Raw genomic sequence first — 7,852 nt, 5'->3', positions numbered from 1 at the left:
AGGGAGGAGGGATTGAAGGAGGGAGGGAGGGAAGGAGGGAAGAATGGAGGGAGGAAGGGAGAAATGGAGGGAGAGAGGGAAGGAGGGAGGGAGGGAGAGGGAGGAAGGGAGGGAGGGGAGCAGGCAGCAGATAGGAGGGATGATTCACAGGTAAAGACACTTACTGCCAGGCCTAATGAGTTCAATCCCCCCAGGGACCCACACACTGAAAGGAGAAAAGCTTAGTGGGGTGAGGCATACAACCATGTACACCACACACATGTACACACAAGAAAATAAATGTAATTTCTACTAAAGACAGCTGGGTGTGGAATTTGAAGCTTGCCTGTTCCTCATAGGTAGTTCCAGACAGGGCAACATACGGGGACCCTGACTCAAGAAAAGAAGGAAGGGAGGAAGGGGGTGAGGGAGGAAGGAAGGGGAAGGGGTGGGGGAAGAAGGAAGGGGGTTCAAATTCTGATGGACCTAGCATCATCTATAAATGGTGGCAGAATTCCCAGCCACAGCATGTCCATACATGGACATTCCCATGGACTGTCCAGCAGGTGACATCCCACAGTGTCGCCACGCAGAGACAACGAGAGCTAATAGGGCAGCAGACAGACTTGCCTTCATGTGCCATTAACAGCTGATGCTCATAAAGGGCGCCAAGCAGTGACCATGAAAGGCAGTCTGCTACCTCGGTGCCTTTGATGAGCTGGTGTATTTCATTAATTGTCTTGCCTTTGTGTCTGACACCTCCTCCCAAAGGTTTCATCTGTCCTCCATTTCTTAAATATTACAGGCACGTCAGGACCAGAGTCAGAGATGTGCATCCAAAGTAGCCTTGGGGATCGAATACAGTCCCTTACCTTGCAGAACGGGAGGCAGAAGTCAAGGAATGAGATTAGCCAGCTTTCGTGCCTCCCAGGCTAGTCCTTCCCTGTTAGAAAGCCTCGCTATGCCTCTATTTCTGTATGAGCAACTTAGGTGTGTCCCCTCTGAGAGTCAAATGATGGATTTTAGACCTGTGAGTAGAGAGTCTATGTAATGGCACAGTGAAAAATATCAAAGGCCGTGTGTGTGTGTGTGTGTGTGTGTGTGTGTGTGTGTGTGTGTGTGTTCTTGCTCACATGCGCAAACCAGAAAGTCCTTTTAAGGGCCAACATACAGCACAGTTTGGTCCCTAGCAACAAACATATTCTGAGCATCTTTGAGGAACGAGAAATAGTTGTAGGACTCAAGCGGAGACATGGCAGACAGCATTGCTTCAGCAGGGCCTGTGTTCTTGTGGAATAATTGACACAGCAGAGGTAATTCCAGGGACGCGGCTTCTTCACTTCACGTATGGAAAAAGGGGCCTTACTCAGGAGAATGTGTCTCACTGGTGGCTGAACAAGGCATGTGTGCATGTGTGTGTGTGTGTGTGTGTGTGTGTGTGTGTGTGTGTGTGTGTGTCTGTTCTTCACTTCACGTAGGGAGAAAAGGGCCTTACCCAGGAGAATGTGTCTCACTGGTGGCTGAACAAGGCATGTGTGTGTGTGTGTGTGTGTGTGTGTGTGTGTGTGTGTCTGTGTCTGTGTCTGTGTCTGTGTCTGTGTCTGTGTGTCTGAGCATGAGCTCACCCGTGTGCCAGGACATGCATAAAAGTCAGAGGACAACCTTTAGAAGTGTATTCTCTCCCTCCACAGTAGAATAGTGCTCTCTCTCTCTCTCTCTCTCTCTCTCTCTCTCTCTCTCTCTCTTGCTCTCTCTCGCTCTCTCTCTGTCTCTCTGTCTCGCTCTCTCTCTCCCTCTCTCTCTCTCCCACTCTCTCAATCTGTGTGTGTCTCTGTCGCTGTGTCTCTGTGTCTGTGTCTCTCCCTTCTCCCTCTTCCTCTCCCTCTCCCTCCCCCTCCTTCTCCATCTCCATCTCCTTCCTTCTCTCTCTCATAACATAGGGAGATAGGGTAGCTATGTACCAAACCTGGCAGGAGGAGATAAAACTTTTCAAGGAGACAAAAAGAGTGGGGATAATATCTCTTAAGAATAAGCATTAGGGGCTGGAGAGATGGCTCCGTGGTTAAGAAGGCTTGCTACTCTCAGAGGACCCAGATTAGATTCCCAGTGTCCACTTCAGCTCACAACCACATGGAACTCCAGCTCCAAGGAAATTCTACCCCACTGGCCTCGGTGGGTACCTGCAGCCACACACATAAACGAAACAAAGTTTCATTAACTCCTTTTCTTGAAGCAGTTCAAAACATCTTAAATGGGCCAGCCCTATTTTCAGCTCTGGTTTCTCATGAAGAATCCTGTTTACCACTTTCCAAAGATACAATATAAAAAATTAAGTTGTGCTTTATATGAGATCTGTCAAAACTGACATATCCGAAGGACATCCAAGTAGTTCTCTTAGGGGGCTTTAAAGATGCTTGGTTGTTCCAAATAGAACAGCATTCGAGTGATGGTGGGGTAGCTCTAGAGATAAAGGTGCTTGCTGCCAAGCCTGACAGCCTGAGTTCAATCCCCAGAACCCACATGGCAGAAGGAGAAAGCCAACTCGTACTAAGTATTCTTTGACTTCGAATATGCACAGTGGGACACACACACAGGTACACATGTGTATACAAGATAAATAAGATATGGAAATATTTTTTTAGACCAGCATTTGAAAATTCTTCATAGAAATGACACCTGAAGTATCTTAAGAAGTTCAGTGACATTGGATCACTATAATGTCAAACAAAAATTTATTTTCTTTTCTCTATCTTACTTCTTCTTTTTTTAAATTCACTTAAGTTTTATTGCATTACAATGAGAAAAGATACATAATTTCAGTTTACCTGAATTTGTTAACATTTTAAAACATATTTTAAGTAAGTAGAATTACATCACATTCTTCTCTTCCTTTTGTACACCAACTCCTCCCAGAGACCCCCCACTTCAATACCTGCAACACCGTTCATTTTTTTTATTTTGCCATATTCTTTAAAATTTATAAAATATTGTAACAATAAAAATGAGTAGTATAAAAGTTGTTTGAGATAATACAATCAACTAGACAGCCTTATGTAGATGCTTGTCTGCAGAAATACTGAGAATATATACATTTTTCTCAATATGAATTTTAAATAACTCCAAACATATTAGCTGTATATTTTAAAATAATATATCACTACTAGGTTTTTTTAATGAACATAAATAGATTGTCTTTTTGTTTGTTTGGTTGGTTGGTTTGTTTTGTTTTTAGTAGAGTTTAAAATCTTAGCTGTTACTGTAGTATAAGCCCAAAATAAGAACAATTTTTAGACATTGGAGTTCATTGAAATAAGACTGTACTTCAATGCCCCTCACATCACCAAAGGATTTTACCTCCATCTTAGCTAAGTTGACAGTTCTGCTGCTCCAAGGAATGAATCATGGGCATGATTTTTGGATATAGATTTCCTGCTATGATCAAAGCTATTTGACTGGAGTAAGTGACTTTATTCTCAGGCCACAGAGAATAGGTTACACTCATTTAAGAAATGGTGTGTGTTAAGATGGTCTATCTGTGAAGTCATTCACCAACTATTTCAGTGAACAATAAATGGTTCTACTTGGAGGGGGGCACAGACATTAGGCAAGGGTAGGAATCTGGTTCATTGGCTGTGATGACTTTGAAAAGCATTACTCAGAGGAAGAGTAACTTATAAAGTCCTCTTCTTCAAACTTGATACAATAGTTACAAACATCAAGCAAAGCATTCAGTCTCATTCTTTGTTGTTCTCTTATAAGCCACCTCCCAAGTTAATTGTTTATGTTTCTTTTGGCTGTATAAAATAATTTTGAAATATGTAAGCTGTTCTGAAAACCATAGAATAGTGTAAAAACATCAAATAAACAATCCTACTGATAGAGAGGCTGAGATAGGAGAAGCATGGTTTCAAGACCATTATGTGGTACCCAGCAAGACACTGTCATGTGCAAACAAGCAGAAAGTGTATATGGATTGTACAATATTGGACCTATTTCTTCAATTACCAAATTAGAGAGACCACCAGATGATAGCCAACAAATTTCCAATTCCTCATACTTTTTTAATTTGAATAGATTAGGATAAGTTGGTAATATTAATTTTTGTATTATGAGATATTGAGAAAAAGTAATTGTTACTTCCTGTTATTTTTGTTGTTAGAGGTGGAATTATGTTTGTGTGGGTTTGTTGAAAGGTTACTTTCTTGCTTCTTCTAGGGTGTAGTTTTGCTCCTTATATTGGTGTTTTCCTTCTTTTATCCTTTGTAGGACTTAATTTGTGGAAAGATATTGTGTAAATTTGGTTTTGTCATGAAATATCTTGGTTTCTCCATCTATGGTAATTAAGAGTTTTGCTGGGTATAGTAGCCTTGGCTGGCATTTGTGTTCTCTTAGGGTCTGTATGACATCTGCCCAGGACCTTCTAGCTTTCATAGTCTCTGGTGAGAAATCTGGTGTAATTCTGATAGGCCTGCCTTTATATGTTACTTGACCTTTTTCCCTCACTGCTTTTAATATTCTTTCTTTGTTTTGTGCATTTGGTGTTTTGACGATTATGTGATGGGAGGAATTTCTTTTCTGGTCCAGTCTATTTGGGGTTCTATAGGCTTCTTGTATGTTCATGGGCATCTCTTTCTTTAGGTTAGGGAAGTTTTCTTCTATAATTTTCTTGAAGATATTTACTGGCCCTTTAAGTTGGGAGTCTTCACTCTCTCTATTATCCTTAGGTTTGGTCTTCTCATTGTGTCCTGGATTTCCTGGATGTTTGGGGTTAGGACCTTTTTGCTTTTTGAATTTTCTGTGATTGTTGTGTCAATGTTTTCTATGCTATCTTCTGCCCCTGAGATTCTCTCTAATATCTCTTGTATTCTGTTGGTGATGCTTGCATCCATGGCTCCTGATCTCTTTCCTAGGTTTTCTACCTCCAGGGTTGTCTCCCTTTGTTATTTCTTTATTGTTTCTATTTCCATTTTTAGATTCTGGATGGTTTTGTTCATTTCCTTCACCTGTTTGATTGTATTTTCCTGTAGTTCTTTAAGAGATTTTTGTGTTTCCTCTTGAAGGACTTCTAGCTGTTTACCTGTGTTCTCCTGCATTTCTTTGAGGGAGTTATTTATGTCCTTCTTAAAGTCCTATATTATCATCATGAGAAGTGATTCTGGATTCAAATCTTGCTTTCCCGGTGTGATGGTGTGTCCAGAACTTGCTATGGTGGGAGAATTGGGTTCTGATGATGCCAAGTAACCTTGGTTTCTGTGGTTTATGTTCTTACGCTTGCCTCCTGCCATCTGGTTATCTCTAGCTCTGACACAACTCCTCAGAGTCAAGCTATCTCTGGGATCCTGTGATTCTGAGCTAATTAAAGCACCTGAGAGTACAGCTTCTTTTGGGAATTATGGGACTCGCTGTAGAGTTTGCACCCAAGGTCTGCTCAGGGCACCAGGGAAGGAACCTGTGCCACTGATCTGGCAGAGTTCCTGTGTGCCTGGGTCCCATTGGTCCCAATTACTCCTGGTGTTGGGACAGATGTTGTGTCCTCCTCACCTCTGATCCTCTGATCCTGAGTGTGTTCAGAGGACAGGATCTGAGACTCCGCCGCAACCCGCAGCTTGCCACCCACCATGGTCCTTCAGTTTACTTTTGGGGTCAAGTCAACCTTCGGCCACTCCAGATCCCAGGTCCCAGGCCTCAGCCCCACCTCTCTAATTCCTGCCTCCATTTCCCATTGGGTTCGGCCTCTTATTTCTTTTTAAATGGTTTTATTGTTTGGAGTTCTGTACAGGTATATGATGGATCACTATCACAAGCCATTCCCTTCTCTTTTTCCCACTCTGACTGAGTTCTTTCTCTTCCTTCTCTTATTTCTTTTCTTCTTTAATACCCACTGAACTTTACTAGTGATGTTTGCACGAGTGTAGGTGTAGGGTTACTTACTGGAGCAAGAGCGACTTGGCAGTAGACACACACAGGAAGAGAAGTGACTCTCCCTTCTCCAGGAGCCATTAACTGCCAATAGCTCCTCAGCTTGGGTAGGGTCTCATCTCTCCATCCACACTCAACTCCTGATCCTTTGAAGGCCCAGAACAGCTCACCACAACTGCCGAGAGTTCACCCGGCCAACATCTGTGTTGTGTCCAGAAGTCAGGGTTCCATGGCACCCCTCCCTCCCTCAGCTCTCATGTTGTTTCCATTCCTCTTCCTCGATGTTCCCTGATGTGGTGACACATTTTTTCTAACATTATCTCTTGACCTCAAAGAGCCTAAACTGTTTCCAGGCCTTGCAGCCAAGTTAGTAATGTGCCATGCGATCCTCAAGACCATGTACTTAACCTGCTACCCTACTGGGTGCACAGCCTGCTTAAGTTTAACATGCCTTTGAGAAACACTCTAACCAACCTTACTTTGCCTTGGATTTCCCGCACAATCTGCTTTTATAACCTACAATAACTCATCAAGTCTTCTACGCCATGGACCCAGAATAATGCATATGCAACTTTATTGTGCCATCATGTGATGACAGCAGCCAACAGATTGAGAGTAACCCTAAATAACAAACACCCGCTGAGTCCTGGAAGCAATGTGTGGACACAGGTTGATAGTGTCTCTTTGCAGTCCTGAATGCTCTTCTGGATCAATGCGGGTCAGCTCTTCCCCTGGAAAACTCTGGTAACAACTTCTATAAAGAATCCCTCATATCTCTCCTATACCATGTTTTCTACACTGTTCAATAAACACAAATCAAAGCCCTTTGTTAGGGAAACAACGCACAGGCATAAGCAGATTCAGATATAGACAAAAGCACAACAGACAGACAGACAAGCTCCAGACAGACTGGCAACCACAAGATTCCGACAGATGGAAGGCACAAGAGAATTCAAACTTGGGCTCCCACTCTTTAGAGCCCAAATAAATCCAAGAAGACTGTTTTCATTCCTTAATTAAGCATCTACCCATTTTGGTAACTTCTCTGCGGTCTCCTTAACGTATTCAGCAATGTACCCTGAGCCTTGTGGGGATAGAACTTCAAGAGTTCTGCAATTGATTACTCACTCCTTAAAGGCCTTCCAAGTGCATTCATGAAATGCCACTTTAGATCACCCTGGATAATTCCAAAGACCGTGCAACTATTAGAACATAAGCTATGTGGCTCCTATCTGTAACCCCAGCCCTCAGTAAGGTAAAGATCAGAAAATCAGAAGTTCAAGGGCAGCCTTAGCTACATAGTAAGTTCAAGGTTAGCCTGGGCTATGTGAGATACCACCTCAGTAAAACTAAAAACAAAAAAAAAACCAAAAAAACAAAAAAAAATTTAAGCCATTTTACTCTACCACTAAAGTTCCAATTGTTTTGGAGAGTAGGAAAATGAGTTATCTACGGTTGGTGAAAACATCTACACCTGAGGGCTGTAAAATCTCATGGTGCCGTCTCTGCCTGAAAGTGCGGGTTCTATGGAATATTTGTTTCCTTTTAGAGATAGAGCAGACCATGCTATTAAAAACATCAGTGGGATGGTGGCTCAGTTGCCTCAAGCAGAAACTCATGATGAAGGGGCAATGGAAAGTCGCAGACACCCCGACAAACAGCAGGGTTTGGGGTAGGGAGCTAGAGACGGCTCAGCAGAAACGAGTCATGAGCCAGAGTTCAGATCCCAGCATCCAGGTGACAAGCATGACACAAACAGGGGAAGCTCTATATCCAAGGGAGCCAGCACTCTCTCTGGCCTCTACGTGTGAACAGGGGCACCTGCCTACACTCATGCATATACTCACAAAGATGTGCACACACACACACACACACACACACACACACACACACACACACATGCAATAAAGCACATCTGTAAAACATCTCCAAAAAAACCACAACTACAAATCCC

This window comes from Mastomys coucha, unplaced genomic scaffold, assembly GCF_008632895.1.
Source record: "Mastomys coucha isolate ucsf_1 unplaced genomic scaffold, UCSF_Mcou_1 pScaffold20, whole genome shotgun sequence".
Taxonomy (NCBI): Eukaryota; Metazoa; Chordata; class Mammalia; order Rodentia; family Muridae; genus Mastomys; species Mastomys coucha.
The sequence above is the reverse complement of the archived record's forward strand: the minus strand, read 5'-3'. Positions refer to the sequence as shown.